The sequence below is a fragment of the Carcharodon carcharias genome, chromosome 21 (assembly GCF_017639515.1).
Source record: "Carcharodon carcharias isolate sCarCar2 chromosome 21, sCarCar2.pri, whole genome shotgun sequence".
Classification (NCBI taxonomy): Eukaryota; Metazoa; Chordata; class Chondrichthyes; order Lamniformes; family Lamnidae; genus Carcharodon; species Carcharodon carcharias.
The window spans coordinates 69,841,567-69,862,508 of NC_054487.1; the positions used below are offsets into that span (position 1 = coordinate 69,841,567).

General features: G+C 38.9%; 1 protein-coding gene and 1 long non-coding RNA gene across 6 annotated transcripts in view; one reads left to right on the forward strand and one right to left on the reverse strand.

Annotated features, from left to right (window-relative positions):
* cnot2 (CCR4-NOT transcription complex, subunit 2) overlaps positions 1-8,369 on the reverse strand; it is a 143,733-nt gene extending 135,364 nt beyond the window's left edge. Inside the window, exons 1-2 of one of the 4 annotated variants that reach the window (XM_041215521.1) lie at positions 8,294-8,330; positions 5,285-5,443 (exon numbers count right to left, since the gene is read on the reverse strand). The gene's annotated coding sequence lies outside the window, so the exon portion shown is untranslated. Of the gene's footprint in view, positions 1-5,284; positions 5,444-8,293 lie in introns of all 4 variants that reach the window. The other 3 variants (XM_041215519.1, XM_041215520.1, XM_041215523.1) reach the window with 3 other exon arrangements.
* LOC121292993 lies at positions 8,300-17,056 on the forward strand. Of its 2 annotated transcripts, XR_005946409.1 has the most exons (3): positions 8,312-8,468; positions 12,810-13,177; positions 15,983-17,056. It is a non-coding gene; the product is annotated as an uncharacterized LOC121292993 (long non-coding RNA). The 2 variants fall into 2 exon arrangements; XR_005946408.1 differs by lacking the exon at positions 15,983-17,056 and having other exon boundaries at positions 8,300-8,468; positions 12,810-15,842.
* The last annotated feature ends 3,886 nt before the right edge of the window (positions 17,057-20,942 follow it).

The following is a 20,942-nucleotide window of genomic DNA, read 5'->3' on the forward strand; positions in this document are numbered from 1 at the left end:
GTGCACCCTGTTCACAGGTCCCAGATCCCCTATGCAAGCGCTGAACCAAAATGTCTCCCCAATTACAGATTTTCCAGTGCAAAATCTTATGGAAAGTCTATGGGCATATGCAAGTGTGATGAAAAGCCATTCATACGTTGTTAAAGACAAAATACAGCCAGTACTTGTGCACATGGTATTTCCTAATATACTTTAACCTTTTCCAAAAAGTATAATTTACTCTCTACAAATCTTACTATTCTAACCATACATGTAGCAATGACTTTATAGACTCAATGGCTATCAAAATCAAGTAACTTTATGAAGACAGCTACATCACAGTGAACCAACACCAAAATTGGAGACTAATTGGCTAGCTCTGCCAAAGAGCCAGTACAGGCATGGTAGGCTAAATGGCCTCCTTTTATGTTGCATCATATTATGATACAACTTTGATGTGAACTACATGTCATGTGATCCAAACTCTGCTTACTGAGGATATTTGCTAGAAATTCAAGGACACCAGTTGGGGCGGCGGTGGGGGGGGGGCGCGGTGTAGTTGCTGATGTACCAAAAAATGCAAATTAAAACAAATTTATAAGAAAATGAGGGGGGAGAGGAGGAGATGACAAAAACAAAGACTAAATTCAACAAATGTATCTTCAATCCCGAACTATTTTCCACTTTATTTCATAAAATTATAAACTTTGGACACAACCTATATTGGTTTACATATTTCCTGTATGTATATTGTACACGCCAGAGTTATCTACAGAAATTTAATGAACTACAGTATTCTGAAATCAGTACAGTGTGAACCTAACACTGATACTGAAAAGGAAAGATACATTCGTTCTGAAGGTAGTTTCAAAACATTGAGCACTGCAGAAACAATGTAATAATTTTACATCAGATGTTAAAAGTTTTTGAACATTAGCCTACTGGAAATTTTATAGGAGTCTCAAAAAGAAAGTTAAAACTGACCTGAATTGCAACAAGCTATCCTAAGTGCCAAAAACACTTTTAGCCCTGCTTCAATTTCTTAAAAATATGATGGGCAGCAAAAATCTGAAGCTTTGCCTGCTACGGAAGGAACCATGCAAGATTTGAAACTTACCACCTATGGCTTATGTCCCTTCAGTAACATTTTAACCATAGATTTCACTGAAAATTTGCTCACCTATTTTAACACACACATTTCTTTCTACCAAAACAGCATGGGTATTACATCTTGGAAGGTAATGAAGAACAATAATCTATTCTATACATAGATAGCAGAAAAAAACTAGTTACATTCTGGAAGTTTCCTTTGTAATGTTTATTTACGAGCATTTGAGTTCTTTTGTAAACCATAATTGGTAAATGTATCAACTCTCTACACGCAAATTATGTTCCATTAAATGCACAAAAAGTTAAAGGACAGGTGAAGCCATAATGTTCGTAAAAGTGGTTCCAGGAATCCTCAAGGGTAAATTTTACAAATTATGAATGAATAAATCCTGTAAGGACCACTGCTGGTCACATCTAAATCCTTGGTGTGCTTCTTGTGGACAAAGGTCTGCCTAAGAACTCAAATTAATAAAATTAATCATTTAGTTTCTAGATCCTCACGTTTGCCGATAATACATCAATAAGAAAAATGCAATACTATAATAAAAGTTAGCATGAGTATTTCATTGAACACTGTATTTCTCAATTAATCTATAGAAACTCAAATCTCTGAAACTCAATTTATCTTGGCAGTTTAGAAATTAAGAGTTTGACTTCTTGTTTTATCTGGCATCATTAACTATTTTTATGTTGAGGGATGATAAAATGATCACAATATTAGACAGGTGTGCAAACATATATAGCAAATGCACATAGCTGATATGATTTTAAACTACGAGGCTGAGAAATTCCAATTTAATGTTGAACAAACTCCATCTGTGCTGCTGGTTCTGGAACTACCAAGCTCCTGGCATCAAGTTTTATTATGCTTGGCAAATTAGATGCACTGCTCAGCACTAGCCAGCAGTTAGTTCTCAAAACTTAAGCCCTGGTCTGCAGTAGTGACTAAAGACACTACTCTGCACAAAATAAGAGGATATAATCCAAATATCTCAAAATCAAAATGCCCCTTTATTCAACCATGACTTAATCTTTCTAAGGGAATGTTAGATGTCAAAATAATTCCCAAAGAAGTAAGAAAAGATTTAAATTAGGTATCAACAATAGGACAAAGTAACTAACAAAAGTCATTGAGAGCCACAGCATATTTTAATTTTTAAAACATTTTTACAAAGTTAGTAGTTGATTTGAATTAAATATAAAACAACTCCAGCTTAGCTGAAAATTGCCTAAAATAAAAATATATTTAGGCATGAAGCAGCAGGAGAAATAAAATGTTCTATGAGAACGTTCCATTTCATTGGAGAAATTATTCAGGAGGCACAATCCAAGTTTTTTTTTCATAAATAGTATGTAGATACAAGCACATATCTAACCAAAATTTGGTCCAGGGGATTTGAGCACAAAATTAATAAGCCAACAAAACTCCAGATTAGGATGAATTCTGAAGGTTATTTGCCTAAAACGGCAACTCTGTTTTCTCTCCGCAAACGTTGCCTGACCTGATCATTTCCAGCATTTTCTGTTTTTATTTCCAATTAAGAACATTCTTCCTCCGCAAGGTAGAAGATATGTGCATAATAAATAGTTGGCTCGGGCAACTTGTGCCATATTCAGACTTTTAACAAATTGGATGAACAATCTGTTTCGATTGCGTTATAAAAGAAATACAGAGAAAAATACGAAGAACATAAAGGGTCCTAATGTCACATTAACAATAACAACCAAAGATATATCATGTGGGACACAAGGTTGAAAAAATACTTTCATTTTTTATTTAACTTACTTTTGAAGGGCTGGAAGAAAATTTCAGTATTTTCCACCAGAGGATTAAATAAGATAGAAGCCAGCTTAACAAATTGTACACATTCTGTGGAAGGGGCTGGCCCAAATCCCAATGACAGTTTTTCCTTATGAACCGGACAGGTGTTGAATTAGGTAATGTGATCATGGGTTGTACAGTGACATTATTACTTTAAGCTGCTGAACCTAGGCTTAAAGTTTATAGCAATAAGGCTGTCCTGAAGTTCATTTTGCTAACTTGTACAAAAACATAATTTAGTTTAGTATCTAATCCTTCAATGCAAGCAAGTTTTCAATTTGTTTGCAAGCAAGTTTTCAATTTGTTCCAAGTGTAGCTTGGTTCAGTAGTCTTATGCATTGGAGCTATGTCAGTAATTATAATTTTGGTGCAATCTAGAATTGAAGACCACTCTACTTTTCTGACCTCTGGGAGAAGTATCTGAGTATGTTTTCCAGATGTAAAAGAATAACAAAAACTTGGTCAATTACATGTTGCAAGATTTGGGTTAAGAGCAAGGAGTAATTGTGCTATCCTGCCCAATATTCACCAAAAAAATTAGCAAGCCATTATTATTTGACAGACCTTGCTATGTGAAAAATGGCTGATGCATTCATTTACTTAACAGTGAATGCACTTTAAAGTAACTTGTATGTGAAGCGTTTTGACAAATAAGGTACTACATACTGCACATGCACAGTCTTTGTCTTTCAAAAATGTTTTCAAACTAATCAAATTCAGATGAAGCCTTTAAGTTGTACTCTACTCAAAAAGGACCCTGGCTTTTGGAGGTTGTTTCAACAAACACACCATGCTTTCCCTGACCTGATCCATCATGATAATAAAATTAAAACCCTTATCTGTCCAAATGCAATAAAGTTCACTTTTCCTCAATTATCTTTGATTGATGAGGGAATGCTAGAAAATATATCTAGTTTACCAGTTTATTTAGAACAATGAAAAAAATAGTTAATACCATGTAAATTTTGTTTAATCATCCAGAAGTCATTTGCTCTATGCCCAGACTTTGGTTGAAGTACCAAATTGTGTGATGAAAAACATAAGAAATCCAGAATTTACTAAATTTTGCCCTGAGAGTGATGGCCTGCAAATCCAAACAATAGGCACACATTTGGTGCAATGTTAAAAGTTGGATACCTAACCTTTTATCATACTGAAACATAGACTGTGTGCTTTGTTTTCATAAAGAAAAGTCGATCTCTCGATGTGGGTAAAGCTCACAAGGCTGCATTTTATGCCAAATCTAAAATGCCCTGAGAAGATGGGTAATGGGCCTTTTCCTTGAACTTCTACATTCCTTTGTCTTCCAACAATGGTGTTAGTAAGGGATTGTTACTTTGATTTTCTCCACAAGTATAAATGATAGAATAACACAAGGTGAACCCAAGAGGTGAATGGCCCTACTGAATTTCCAAAAATAAACCCCTGATGGCTTTAAGTTCAAAATTATTGATATAAGACAAGGACAACAATGCCAACAATATTAAAACAACATAATATCCTAGTTTAATACTCTAAAACCAAATGTCACATTTTCATGCTGATTCTACATAACTTCACATCTGTACAGAATACTAAACATTCTGAATTCCACTAAACTTCCAAACTCCACCAAAAATCTGAAATGGCAAGGCCCAAACTCTCCTGTACTAAGTCAGTGTTGTCCACTAAATTGACACACTGACTTGGCTTCTGAATCCTGGATTCCTGGCAAACAGCCAGCCCTCACATCCTCCCACCTCTCACAAAGTGTTTCTGCCATACCACCAACTAACACAATAACTTTCCTCCTTACACTGATTGTTGTATTGAAACTGGCTAAATAACTCTTTAGTGTTAAAAAGAAACTGAAATTTCACCATTCCCTGCAAAAAGCACTTGTATATTGCTAGTCAAAAAGTTTTTTTTTTAAAAAAGGAGAATGCTTCAGCTTGTTACCACAATGGAGCTAATCTAAGTTAAGAGAAAAATGTACTGTATGAAGCAGCATCCCAGTTTGTGCAGTGGCATGTGAGAGCTGGTGGTCATGTTTTGCCTCAGAAGCCTGTGATAGTACAAGCAAAGAGGTTTCATACCTCAGCAGGATGCAAGATATACTACCAACCTAACATCTTTTTTTGAATAATGTGCAGTACTGAAAGACAACTTACAACTTTACTTAATGCTCAGTTTGATCTCTACTGTCAGAACCAGCATCTGCAGGAAGGACTAAAAATGGAGGACACCATCAGCAATTCCAAGTCAGTACACATACCAACAGTTTTACAACATTTTTAGCCAACTGCAGTGCAGTACCACATTTCCCAAAATTAAATGAACAACAACATGTAAATGTCACTACATCTGCAACATCATATGAATTCGGATTCAAACCTTTCCAAGGAGAGGTGAAGTTGGTTAATTCAGATTCTAGTGACTCCAAGTCAACCACTTGCCATGAAAGTACGTCTTAAGAAGTCATGAAAAACTGGTACGGCTGTGGGTTGGTCTACAATATTTGAGCAAGAATAAGGATGAAGGTGCCATTCTTCACTTTAAAAAAAGAAGAGAGTGTCACAGTGAAAAAAAAAGTTATCTTGCCAGTTATCTTCAAAAGGTAATCAAACCTTTTGATCTTTTAAAAATCAAGTATACTAAACATCAAATCATGATCAAACTTTTGTCTTTCCCAGTATTGTACTCTTTAACATAAAATCAAAGTAATTGAGAACATACCATATTTTTCGATGCTATTGAACAATGAAACCGGAGTAAATGGTATTCAGTATAGCCTCTTCTCATCCTCTAAAAATAACCTAATCATCTCAATGCTTCCAATAATGTGCAAAGGAAGCCTGCAAAATAAAGGATTTTCACTCTCTAGTCTTTGCTGAAAAGTGATATGCGTTATTGAAGCTTTTCTTTGGCAACACACCTCTCTTTTCAGCAATCTTCAAGTCTGGACTCTCTGGTTATTCATTAAAGGCTAAATGATTTTTTCCCAAGATGTGAGATCACAGAATACTCTGTTGATTAACTTGTCTAACATTTTACTGTAAAGCACCAATAACCCCCCCAGGCTTAATATTTAATGCATCAGGAATACGCTTTAGGAAAAAACTCAAAACAATACTTTTTAAATTTGTGCGATATTCTTAAATAATAAATCACTTAAAAATTGGTCCGAGCATTGCCACTATCAGTGATGTACCTGTTCTAAATTCTAACATTGAAGCAGATCTAAGTGCAGGATCCCAAGGTATCCTCCCCAAACACAAACCAAGCTTGATAGGACAAAATCTTTAAGTGTAGTGCTGGGCATTTTATGAAACATGTGCACAAAATTCAAAATGTTCACAAACCCATATACTGCTTTATTGAAATCCTAGTGACAATCACAATTCAATTAAGCGGCATTTCTTCGGCCAATACAATTAGCCATTAGCAATAGTACACTACTTTTGGGCAACCTCTTTCATTTTCTAGAGGGGAAAAAAAACAAGACTAAGAATATTAAAATACAATTAATAGAAACATTTGACAGTGTCAAACATCTTGAGCCATGAAAATGCAATTATTTTTGTCAAGTGTCTCTACAAAACAGTATCAGCTATATGAAGTAATGGCAAGTAGGCAAGCATTCTCACACAATTGAAAGACAGTTGCAAAAATTTTTGATGCACAATAAATGGCAAAAGTATCCACAGAGCAGCACCACAGTACCACAATCTCAAATGTTTGAGAATGTCCACTTACTATGCCAACATTAAAGACTTTTGATTATAGTTAACTTTCATGTACATATAACTCTAGAAACTGTTCTTCCGGGTTAAGAAAACATTCCCTCAGCCGGTGCTATCAAAATACCCAAGTTTAAAGTCGAATACAGAAGTTACATGTTCTATTTGTTTAATATAGTCAGCAACGCAAGTTTGCATGTTTTGAAACCAACATCCTGTACCAGTGTTGCTGGCATCAAAAGTACAATTTTTAAATCAAATGGTCACACACTACATTGATACTAAGGGTATCAAGGTAGGAATTATAGACAATGTTCAGTTAAGGTTTGTAACAGTTTACCTATCCAATTATTCTGCAAATCTGTAAGTTCATATCTGAATTTTGTTTTAAGTTGTTCATAGTTTACATAAAATACAAATCTAATCCTAGCATTTTTAAACCAAGGATTTATGCCATGCGAGAAGCACTTAAACATAGTTCAACATACAATTTATATTTGTAAAATGTCAATCCATATCTCTCAAATAACTTCTGACAAATAAAAAAATGTTAAAGTAAATTTCTGCCTAAATTCAAAAACATGCATGATTGTTTTTTGCACAATATTGTAATTTGATAGGTTTATAAAAAGAAAATCTAATTGCAATAGTCCTACAATGGTTCAATGTTTTTACACTTTAAAATTCCATACAAGATTATAAACAGTAAAAACTAATAGCAGCAAAATATGATTTGGAATAATAAAATTGATTGCAAAGCCCCAATGTCCAGCTCTTCCCATTATAAGTAATTAACAGTAAAGGGACTGTGATGTGCGATTGTAAGCAATGATAGCCACTGAAACGAAATCCAAATCGCCAACTACATTTTTTAAAGAATATGTCATTTGCCCTTTGGCTGTACAACACAATTCTGAGTTAATCGCCATGTCTCACGTTGTGAATGGACCTGAGGAACTTTCTACAAACAATGCTGTGAGCGTGGAACAAAACTATGTTTGAAACAAAATATGAATCCAACTTCCACGGGCAGCTTAGAATAAATAAGTTGCATCCAAAAAATAAATAAACAACATTTGACTGCTTTTTAAAAAAATGCAATGCACTAAACCAGGAACATACAAATCGCGGGTATAAAGAATTTCTGAAATTGCAGCAAAGAGCCAGTGGGGAATTTGTAGCTAGAACTGCGGAAACACCAGTCACATAGCTCGGCTCTCGTGGTGTAAAATGTATCTCGATGAAGATGATGAGGATGATGATGTAAAGTGTGAGGAGGAGGGCGAAAGTCGGATGCAGGCCCAGTGCCTGAGGTGTATGTCAGTGTGCTGGGGTCGGGATCTTACTTTGCTCCCTGGCTCCTCGCTGCTTGGGTTGGCCTGTCCGTTTTTATTTAACGGTACTCGATTAGACCAGAGAGAGAGAGAGAGAGAGAGAGTGAGTGAGTGAGTGAGTCCGGGGGGGGGGGGGACAGGGAGAGAGACTCAGTCAGAGCCCAGACAAAAAAAAGGCACAGCAGCCGCCCAACATCCACACGGTATGCCCGCACTCCCCGCCGCCGCGCTCGGCAACATTTTCATCGAAAAAGTTGTCGCCGACGCCGAAGGGACGGAGCTCGGGCGGCTCCGGACGAGAAATAAAGAAAGAAAACGTTAAAACTTACCGCATGAATTATCTCCTAAAATAACTCCAAGATGGCTGTGTATTGCACCGGGGATGCTGGGTGCTGCCCTTTACCCTATGACCTTTGGCCTCCCTCCTCTGGAAACAGGAGAAAGGACAACAACAGAAAATAAACAGGTGGAGGCGAGCGAGGAAGCAAGGTTTCCCTGTCTTAGGTTCGGTTTCTTCTTTTACATTTTTTTTCTCTCTCTCTCTCTCTCCCTCTCTGTGGAAACGTTCGTTGTTTCTTTTATTTTTATAACGCGGCTTTCTCTCCTCTTGGGGTTTCTTTTTTTTTGGACAACAATAAACCCAATATTCCCACACTTTGCTCAAAGAGAGAGTGTACGTGTGGCCTGGCCCTAATGATAAATGTAGTTGATAAATCAACCGTGTGTATATTTACTCTATCTCTGCCTTATCCTGTTTTCCCCAATTCCAAATGATATGTGAAACTTTTAGCTGGGACAAAATATGAGTTTAGCCGAAAAAAAAGGAGAACAAAATCGTTTCTATCTATTGTGTGTATATATGAGCACTTTGGCATTGAAATTCTTTCGCTGCTTCAGGATTCAAATAAAACTGTAAGCTTTGTCTTGAAAGAAGTGAATTGCATTTTGTCTCAACGTAGAGTATATTAGTTGGATCTGTCAGATTTGTGTAACTGCTCTGGTGTGAATATTTAAAACTTACCGATGCTGGTGTGATAATTTATCTTATTGTCGAACTGTAATTCTGTTTTGCTTGATGTAGTAAATATTATGTAACAGATGGCTACATCTAGATACAAAGCAGTAATGGAGGGATTGTGATGATGTCATAAATTGTAAGAATAATATTCAACATAACCAGGGTCTAAGTAATTGAATACTGTTCGTTTATGGTTTTACTCTTTAAAATATCTGCACGGTATCTTAATATCTGTTGCTTTTTAATTTTATGACAGTTGCCTACCATTTTCTGGAAGTTCTTTAGCAATTTGAAAATTATATTGGCAATGACATAATGTCAAGATAATGCAGTGACTTCAGCTGTGGAGATATATATAACACAACTGATACCATAGCAATAATTGTAAATTGTATTTAGCAAATACCCTATTCAAATAAATGAATAATTTGGATAAGTCTCATTCAATAATATTCATTGAACACAAAAACTATGATATTGAACAGTTATAGTATGCTGCAAAGACCAGGCAGTTTGGGTAAATCATCAATAAATGTTGTTCAGATGAGCAGCTTCTAACTGCAATACCATTTCTTATGAGATCCAAATAATAATAAATGTCGGTACTGGTAAATATATATAATTATTGATAGAGGCAATGATTATTTGGGTTTGAAATAACTGCGTTTTTAAAATTCATTCATTGGCCATCCCTAATTGCCCTGGAGAAGGTGATTTCAGAGAGCATTTAAGAGTCAACGACATTGCTGTGGGTCTGGAGTCACATTTAAGCCAAACCAAGTAGGGACAGCAGATTTCCTTCCATAAAGGACATTAGTGAACCAGATAGGTTTTTACAGCAATTGACAATGTTTCACAATTGACAATAGTTTCATGCTGATCATTAGACTTTTGCTTCCAGATTTTTATTGAATTCAAATTCCATTATCTGCCATGGTGGGATTCAAACCCAGGTCCGCAGAGCATTATCTGGGTCTCTGGATTACTAGTCTGGTGATAATACGGCTATGCCGCTCTGCCCCCCCGCCAAGCTGTGAACCACACCAACCCCAAAATCTGATTACAAAAATGATGTGATTGCAAATTTGAAATCTGGCTTCTTCTACCTTATAGTATTGTGACTTAGGTTACAGTGTAAATTTAAAATCTTACACCGGCTTTATAAGTAGGGATATGGAAGCCAAAAACAAGGAAATCATGCTAGACATTTACAGATCATTGGTTAGGCTTCAGCTGGAGTACTGTGTACAATCCTAGGCACCACATTTTAAGAAGAATGTCAAGTCCTCAGAGGGGGCTACAAAGGAGATTTGCCAAAATGATAACAGAGATGAGGGACTTCAGGTATGTGGAGAGATTGCAGAAACAGGGTTCGTTCTCCTTAGGCCAGAGAAAATTAAGAGGAGACCTGATAGAGATATTCAGAATTATGAGAGATTTGATACAGCAGTAGGGAGATACTGTTTCTTCTGGCAAGTGTATCGGTAACTGGAGGTCGTAGCTGTAAAATATTTGGCAAAAGAATTAAAAGACAAATAAGGAGAAACTTTTTCACACACAGCAGACTGGATTATATGCTGAGGGCAGGCTCCTTGCACCTCAGTGTAAATTTTCTGGGTGAGCCCACCCACTTGGCTGGATTGCCCCACTTTAATTTTTCAGGTGACAGCCATTTAATTAGTATGAGGCAGGACTTCCATCCATCTCTAGAAGGAAGTCCCATCTCATAGACCTGCCGGCCAATTGGAGGCCAGCAACTCTGCACCACACCAGGATCAGTAGTCACTGCCGGTATTGCAGAAGTGCTGGGAGGAAGAGGAACCATGGGATGCCTCCAAATCCATGCAAGTCTGGGATCTGCCCCAGCGAGGGGGGTGAGGTCATGTTGGAAAGGGTGGGAGGGTGGACTTGGGGAGGCAAAACTGTGTTGGGGGAGGGCTCCTATTGGCATAAGGGGACCAGGAAGGAGACTCCTCGCCTTTTCACTGACCAGCAGCCTGCAGGTCTGAACCTACTTGGCCACGAGATGGTTTTGGGCCACCACCTGTTAAATTGGAATGAAGGCAGGATGACACCCTTAACTGGGTATTAATTGCAAACAGATTCCATAGGAACTTTCAAAAGGCAATGGGTATATACTTGAAGAGGATTAATTTTCAGGTTTATGAGGACAAGCTGGGGTGTGTGATGACATTAGACAGTCCTTTTAAACAGCAGACTCTGCTGAAAGGTCTTATGCTAAATCATTCTTTATCTTCCACTTTTTAACTAATTTTTGTTAACCCACCAAGGTGTGGAATTTTAACATTGAGAAGTGAAACATTTTCCTATTTTTGGTATTTAGTATAAGTATCAAGTACTCCCGAATTGGGAATAACAATAATTTGTGTTCACCGTTAATGTCCTTCTATCCCGCTTCTCGAGAGAAAAATATTGGACCACATCTAAATGCTAAACTACATTTTTGTTAGTAATTTATTTGGATTTTTTCTTATTTTGTATTTCTTACCAGTGGAGGAGCTGTGCTAGCCAGAGCTATATGGGGACAAATTCTGCTATTGCAGGGCATCTAACAATATGTGCAGTTAGTCAGACTTCCCATGCAAGTTAGGTTTTTACATTTTTTTGTGTGACAAGTTGCTGAAAGTGTGAGCTGATAACAATGGAGTAGGGAAATTCGACATCGAGGATCTGAGCAGAACAACCAATTATGTATCTCCTTAACAAATCCAGTTGAAGGATTGTGAAATTAACAGCACATGGACTGAGAAGGAAATGTAAGTTAGAGCAGATAAATTCAATGTCAAGTTGGATACAAAACATGAAATAGAGAAAGCCAAAGAATGATTGCATTAAGATACAGAAGCAAGAGGATAAGTTTATTTTATTTAAAACTTTACATTTTTAAAATCTCAAAAAAATAATTAGGACTCAGATGCCACACTTTTAATAGTCAACCTCTCAAACAATGAAAATTAACTTACATTAGTGATATAGGTAAATGGATAGTTACACTTGAACGACTGCACTTGCTGTGGTGGGTTTAGTGGTAGTTTGTATCTTCTGCACAACTACAAGAGGCTTACAACATTCATTGCATTTCAATAGTGAGGCAGATTGTGAAATGCCAATTTCACAAAGCTAACAGCAGGGCAGCATAACTCAGACAGCAACTTTTGGATATTCAAGTTTAACCGCAAATCTGCTCCTTGCCTGGAGTTCTGTACTATTTGCTCATATACAATGCCAAGCGCTATTAGCTTCGCTATCATTTTGTCATCAAGGTTGGCCCAATACTATCTCCCTCTGACACAGTTAACAAGTTTTCTGGAACTAGAATAATAGCGAACCATATTCAAGATACCTGACATACACAGAACTGAACACATTACACGTTTTGTGTTTGTTCAAAAGAAGCTTGACTTCTCCCTGTTGCATTACAGACAACTTCAAAAGCATGCAACATTTGTGTCAAGTTCAGCTTGGGACAGGATTCTGATTATTACAGGTTCCTTTTGGTAAGCTTGCAGCTAGGGATTGAATCAAAACAACCTTTACAAAACTAAAGCAGAACTGCTTTATTTTTGTCAAAATGTCGTTGCTGCATATTTTCAAAGATGCAATCAGATTGCTTCTCAAGCATCCCCCAATGGCAGGGCTGAAAACATAGAAGGTATGGGGGATCCTCATACCTAATTCTCCCTCTCACATCTCACTTCCCCCTCATCCCACAATCTCTTCTGAGTTACCAGCTGCAGATGGTGTAAATGCACACCCCTTGCTCTTTGCCTCACCACAACTTTACCTTTGTGCCTTTCTCCTTTCAGATAGCCAAGAACTGCATCCAGGCCAGGCAATGATGGAAGAGTAGGAAGGCAGTAATGATGGAGAAACACTCACTCACTCTCTGATCTGCAGCAACAGCTGAAATACTGATACTGTGCATAATTTAAAGAGATCCTAATGTGGCGAGTCGCTGGGCACAGTGATCTGCAGCCAGGGCAAGTACAGCGCTGGTGACAGCACCCCTGAGGGAGAGTTCACACACAAGTTCTGCTGCAGGGGATTCAGTTGGAGCAGGCTACAGAAGGTGGCCGAAGGGTATGCAGAATTAAAAGTTTGGATCATTAGCAAGTCTGCCAGACATCGCTCGTGCATTATCAAGGAGCATGGAGGAGTCCAGCAGCAACCTGTGGTGAGGCACAGAGCCTGAAGCCCATCCTTCCAGTGTGGAAGTGAATTATTGTGGACCCAATCATGTTGCAGCTTCAGGTGGCCAATTTCTCAGCTTATATTGCAGCACAGGCAGAACCACCCAATGGCTGGGTGTTGCAGTAGAGGCTCAGACCTCTGCCATGCAAGCTCAGCTTGATGCCATGCAAATTTAGACTGCCATCAGAGTTGCAGATACCAATGTCCAAAAGGACTTGCAGTCCAACAATCTGTCCTCCACAGACTATTAGAATTGCTGAAATGCCGCCCAGGAGGTGTGGCATTGGCTCCATGTAGCACAAATCTGCTGTCCTCTCTCAGGATGACAGCATTCTTCCTCCCAGCACTGTCACTCTGCCAATCCCTTGCAGTTGTTTGTCAACCAGGCTGCTGCTGTGCATGCTGAAATAGTGCATTCCGAAGCTAGGCCTCTAGCTACAGAGCTGATTGAGGTCATCTTGCAGGTTGTGGCTGCAGCAGGTAGCATATTTCAGTGAGAACATCCTTAGGGAAGTGGAGATGTCTCACACTGTTTCTCACTGAGGTTCAGGGAGGAGAATTGCTCCCTGTGCACCCTGGGCAATATGACGTCCTGCTGAGCGTCCTTCTCCTCCCTCTTCTAGCAGCTTGTCCTGTTTTGAGTCACGTCTGCTGATTCCTCCTGTCATGCTGTAGTCCATGTGGAATGTCTGCTACTGAATCTATGTCTAGGAGCAGGTTTGATGTGCAGAATCCTTGAAGTCAGGGCAAAATCCTTCAGCATGTATCACACCACTATCTCTAGACTTTAGCTACTTTAAATAACTCTTCTACAATTGCAACAACAGTCAGTAGGAAATCAACTAAGCTGTAAGCAATATTTCTTTGTTATACATGGCTTGTTTATTGCAGTGTACGTTCAAGATGACCAGTTAGCTCATTTAGCTGGATGGCTACCGTATTGTTCAGAATAACACCAACAGCATGGGTTCAGTTGTCATTCCAGCTGAGGTAGACTTGGGGTCTGCCTCCTCCCCTGCCCCATGCTTGATATGGTGTGGTGCCCCTCAAGCTACATATAACCAATTGTCTCTCTCTCTAATAGAGATACCGATGGTCCCTGGGGACTATGACTAATTACTTATATGTTCAAGATTGCTGCCTAGTGTATTCAAGATTGCTCAATGGTCATGCAGACACACACCTTAAAGGGAACGTTAGTTGTGCACAGCCTATTTATTGGACTGCACTGCATATTTCCAAGTTCCAAATGGATGTGCATCCATGCAACTTAGAACGTTGCCTTTACGTAGTTGGTGATTCCTTTCGACAGTTCTATTGGAGGATCCTTCGCACTGCTGTATGCATGTTCCACTGATAAGGTTAAAGAAAGGTCATTAGCAGATGTGTTGAAATTCAAATTGGCAACACTGTGACATGGTTTGCCTACTCTGCATACTTCTGGCATGCACTTGCTAACACCCTCGCCAAGATGGCATCCAGCACAGCTAGCAGCAAAAGTGTGCATGCACTCCACTGATGCCATTTTAAGGCAAATTGACACTCATAGCTCCAAAAAAATGGGGGCTGTGGAACCCAATTCCACAGTCTATGGGTACAATTTTCTCAGCTTAGTCCCTGGCCAAACAGTGGGACGTGTAGCGGGTCAGGAACACATTCACAATTTCAATGGACTTTGTTATGGCTCTTTAACATCCATTAGCATTTTGCTTCCTGGTTTCCCAACCAAACATTGAGGGCAGGCTGAATGTGTTGCAATTAAGAGGTTTATAAGATTATTATGTTTTAACTCTGTATCTTTAACATAAAATGAAGAGGGCCATATGGCCTGCTCTAAGGTCAACATGACAGCAAGCCTGGGTGGTTTGATTGTTAGAGATTAAAGGGGGCCCAGATTGCTTTACTGGGCAGAAGGTGCAAGGTGTTTATGCTTAGACAATGTCAGCAGCCAGTGTGCTAACTGTGGGTCTCCAAAGTCCGAGAAAAGTGTTGAGAATGTCAGGTTGAAAACGGCTGTGCATTAAACTGTCCCTTTACTCCCAAGATAAAAAAGAGTCAGGGTCTTTAGGATAGCTAATCAGAAGCTGTACCTGGACACAACCCATGTGATGCACATTGCCATGGTGCACATTGAGATGGGAAGGGTACAGAGAAAGCTGTTGTGATATTGGGTTACAGGCTTTCCTAAAATATCATTGAATATCACAGACAGATTAGTCTACCAAAGTGCAGGAAAGAGAGAGAGCAGCTAGAGACCAAAAGTCTCTGGATCACTGTGCCAGAGTGTGGGTGGAAGTTCACTCTCTGATTAAAAAGGCAAATTCACGAAGAGTTAAAACGAAGCTGAAGATTTACCTAGCCTGTGCTAGAGGCAGTTTCTCACCATGAAGGACAGTACTGGGGTTACAAGTTACCAGGCTGAAAAAGAAAAAGAACAAAAGTATACCTTGGTAACTAAGGATTATTTTGAACAGATTCTGGGAGAACTGAATGTCTACTTAAAGGACAGTGTAACGTATACCTAATAGTGGATTTTTCAGTTATGTTAAAAGTTCTGTTCTGTAGTTTTAAGTATCAGTAGCCTACAAAAATAGTGTTTGGTTAGTAGTCAGCACTGTTCATTACAGTAAATGTCTTAAAACATGAAATCTAGTGTCATCCCTTCAGCTATTAACTGAAAGTTCAAATATCTTTCTAAAAGTTATCAGTCTCAACAGGGATCATAACAGATCTGGATATGTCAAAAGGTTAGAAAGGTTCAACTGGACATGGATTTTTCGTTTGGCAGCAACCACAGGAATGGAGAGGAGATTTGAGAAGGCTGTTCCTGGCTTACTCACTCATGCTACAGCAGGATCTGAGGAACTGCATTCAGCTGATCTTTTCTAAGGCCAGGAGGAAGAAGACAATCTCTCCAATCAAACAGGCAATGGGTGGAATTGCTGAGGATGTCAGCAGCTGAGATGATGTCCCTCTAACCTGGAGACAATGTGCCAGGAGGATCTGGGACAGGAAAGGTGAGTGGCATAGCAATTTCAGGAACCAAGTCACTCACTCTACACAGCACCCCTCAGTACAACTTAGCTTGCAGCTTTACTTATTCCTCTTTCTCCAGACACTTCACATCCCCATCAGAACAGCCAACACTCAAACTCATCCTCTTGCCCTCTTGCACCCAGGTCTCATGCTCACCTTCCACAGCTGTTGTCCTTCCCTGCTACCTGTCACAACTGCAGCCAATGTTATTTGCTGATCAGGCCAAATCCCAGAGGGAAACTTGTCTTACAGATCATAACCTTTTTATTGTATTTTGAAAATGAGGGGAAAACTACTGATTCCAGATGCATAGAATCCCAGTATCACTTTTAGGATTTTAAAGTTAAAAGATTTATTTCCAAGAAAAAAAGCTTAAGCACGCAAGGTTAAAATTACACAGTTAAACAATCTTAGAAAACATTCCCCCCATAAAAACCTACTTGGTCAGAACACACAAGTAAACAACTTGGCAACAACCCCCTTTTGGAATTTTAACCATAAAAATCCTGTAATATTACCCAAAGGCACACTGCTGTTACTTTAGTAAAGTATACCACACGGCCTCTCACTCTCTTTCAATCCTCTGTGGAAACCCAAGAATGTTCATAAACAGACTGCTTTCTGAAAACAAATACTTTTCTGGCTTGAAACTGATTGGCTGCTTTCAAATTCATAACCTTTCTTAGCACAGAGCTGGTCTCAGGACAGCTGCCCCACACAGCCACCACAACTCAACTAAACAACTTTCCTTAAGTATCTTTTTTTCCCCTTTCGTCTTAGATTCCATTGAACTCAACTTTTCCAAGATATAAAAATCTTTCATGTCTCCCTGTTGTCTCCACTTTCAGGTCAAATAAAATTTAATAACCTTCCCTTGTTTACTTATGAAACCCTTGTAAGTTGTAAAAGTCCCTTAAACACCGTTTGAAATTTAGCAGCTGAAAAGTTAAGTCCTTACCTATCACCTAATGCAAATTTTAAAACCTAACTTATTTACTAGTAATTCCAACTTCACCATCGCCTCTCATTATAAATACATGCATCTAGCAGCTTTAACTTTCATCTCTCAGTTCCCATAGACAAGCTGTCTTTACCAACCCTCCCTTCAGTTTAATTACCCATGGACACACAGACACATAGCCTTCTTTACAGAATACTACCATATTCCCAAAAATATTTTTTTTAAAAATCATCCATCTTCACATACCCACACAAGCCATTACTAACCCTCTGTTTTCTCTCCTTGTGGGGGAAGAGACCCTGGGGTGAGAGGAGATACAGGGATAGGGGAAGGGTGGCCCTTCAGTGACAGACAGCTTGTTCATCATTGCCAGTGAATATCCATCTGGTCCACTGGATAGGAGGTCTTTTTCCAGGAAACTGCTGCTGTCAGCAACTACCTGCTTTGAAAACCTGTGCCTCCTAAGGCACTGATGCACACACACATGTCGAAAGAGCTGATCCTCTATCTGTAGACCGTGTTGGGGATCTTGCCTCCTTGGAGCTGGAGCTCTGTGTTTGTTCATTCCCTGCATACTGTGGATGGGCATGTGGCTGAGGAGAAGGCAGCTGGTGTTGTTCCTGCTGCTGCTGATGGTATTGGTGTTGCTGTTGCTCTTGTTCCTCTGTAGAGGTATAAGGTGCAGTTGCAAAAGCTGCACTCATGCCAAGGTGAAGGCTTCAGGAGGGAAGTGCAACTGAAGTTGAGTGAAGTATAAGACAAGTGAAATGCCTTCTAAGTTGGCAATTGCCTTTCGATCAGTGAAAGCACTGTCTTGAGAAATAGTTCTGTGAGCAACTGTGTGTCACCTGGCCATGGCTACAGCTCTTCACTTTCACTGAGAAAGCACTTCCTGCTGTGCACTTGTCTAGTTGACCCTGGCAAGTTGGTGACGGCTTGGTAATTAGATCAGTTTACTGTTAATGTCAGAATCCTTGGTTGAAACGGTACTTTAGTGCCTATTAGAATACTTAAATGTTAATAGCTACAGGGGGGTTAGACCTTTGCTTTCAAAGCTGCCCAAGTGAAACCCAGAGGAGGGCGGGATCCCTGCCTGATGTCACTTTTAGGGGATTTAACTCTGCACATTTACCCAAACCTGCTTCCCTTTGCCTGTAAAATTTCTGCCATATATCTTAGACAGCATAAATTTAAATGCATAAAACCTCTTTGTTCTGATAGGAAATTAAATGATAAATCAATACATTTTTAGATTTTGCAATTGGCTGGTGTATGTCTCAATCTCTCTTTGTTTCTGCTTATCATTTTCTAATTTCAACTGGCACTTTGCTCATAACTGTACTATTACACAATTAGCATCTTCAAATTGTCAAAACTGTTGAAAATGTGTATAAATAAGGTTTGATATCAACCCACTGCTCCTATTTAGAGATTTTCATTTTCGTCAAACTTTTCCTGACTTCTACATTAACTTAACTTCTGAAGACTTCAAGTTAAGCCAAGAACCTTTGAGCTTATCAGAATTTAAAAGAAAATACTAAACATTGATCCGTCAATCTCTACAACTGACCACAGATGAAGTTTCCACCAAAACCCAGTGCAGCATCCACTTTCCCCACTTGTCCGAAGAACTTAAGAATTGTAAAGCAGAATGCAGATGGTAAACAGTGGATTCTGGAAATCTGAAATAAAAACAGAAAATGCTGGAAATACTCAGCAGGTTATGACAACATCTGTGGAGAGAGAAACAGAGTTAACATTTTAGGTCCCTGACCTTTCATCAGATGTGATTTCCATAAAGTAAATATGCTGCAGTTACACTCATTGTTCCAATTCTTAAACCAATTTTGAAATTGTACACATACAAACCCATGACCACCACCATCTAGAATGACAAGGGCAACAGATGCATGGGAACACCACCACCTGGAAGTTCCCCTCCAAGCCACTCACCATCCTGACTTGGAAATATATCGCCGTTCCTTCACTGTGGCTGGGTCAAAATCCTGGAACTCCCTAACAGCACTTGGGAATACCTATACCACAGGGACTGCAGCGGTTCAAGAAGGCAGCTCATCACCACCTTCTCAAGGGCAATTAGGGATGAGCAATAAACCCTGGACAAGCCAGCAACACTCACATCCCATGAACGAGTGAAAAAAAATGTGAACTAGGGAATTGCTTATTTTAATTTTAAAGTTATCAGATAGTACTCTAATTAAAACTGCAACATCTGACAAAACAAGAGAAACGTTTTCAAATTTTTATTTCAATAAATAGAGAATGAAATAACTGAAGAAGAGTCATATTGGACTTGAAGTTACTTCTGTTACTCTGTCCACAGATGCTGCCAGACCTGCTGAGTATTTCCAAAACTTTCTGTTTTTATTTCAGATTTCCAGCATCACAGTATTTTGCTTTTACTAAAAAGAAAATGAAGTTTTACTCATGAAAGTGAAAATCCAAATTAGATGCAGTAATTCATAAGTGGTGATAATCAAGACTCTGTTGAATAATTTTTAAACATTAGCATCTCCCGTGTGGATTATTTCAGTTAATTTGCATCCGACTAGTTGTTTCTTGAAGTGCCAGTTTATGATGCTGCATTTGAGTATCTGAAATTAAGGCACTCCATGTCTCGCTCTCTCAGCTTTTCCTTATTCCTACATTACTTATTCTTTTAAATATGCAACAAAGATATCATCTTTCAACTAGATTTAACATAGTATCTTTGCAATCTAAGTTGTCTTTTGCACTTTACCTTAATTTCCCATAAATATCTCCATTATGCTAAGCAAAATAAATGACATTTTTCATTTTTTAAAGTTTGTTTATGATATTTCAACTTTACCTTAATCCCATTTGTATGTCCCAGTCATTAACTTCACTTTCCGTAGACAAAAAAGATCAAATTATGGAGGCAAAGGGCATGATTGCGGTACTAAATGAATACTCTGTCTGTCTTCAATAAAGAAGAGGATGCTCTGAATGTAGCAGTAAAGGATTAGCAACAGCATTCGATAGGGTTAAAAATAAAGAGGAGTTATAAAAACTTTGGCAGTGCTCCAAGTATCAATTTTGTAAAAGTTAATTAAAAGTGAAGGATTATCAGTGCATTTTACTTCCTGCCTTGCTGTCTTTGAGAATACTTCAATGTAATTGGCTACTTACCTTGTTTGACGGCATCACTGTTGTTGGATACCTGGAGATTCCCTTGTCTTGGCATCAGATTCAAATTAACGTTGAGAATAGGGAAATCATGCCAAAGTGATGGCTAGGTCTTTGTGGCAGCTTTCTTCGAGGCCATCAGTGAATGTAGTTATTTTGCCACTGACAGTTAAATCTGGACCAATGTCTTTGTTACCCTATATATAGTAGGGATCCTCTACCAACATCCTGGGGGTTAACATTGACCAGAAACTGAACTCAACTAGCAAAATAAATACTATAGCTACCAGAGCAGGTCAGAGGCGAGTTACTCACCTCCTGACTCCCCAAAGCCTGTTCACTATCTAAATGACACAAGTCAGGAGTGTGATGGAGTTATCTCCACTTGCCAAGATGAGTGCAGCTCCAACAACACTCAAGAAGCTTGACACCATCCAGGACAAAGCAGCCCACTTGATTGGCACCCCTTCCACAAACATTCACTCCCTCCATCACCAACGAACAATGGGAGCAGTGTTTACCATCTGCAAGATGCACTGCAGGAACTCAAAAAGCATACTTAGGCAGCATCTTCCAAACCCAT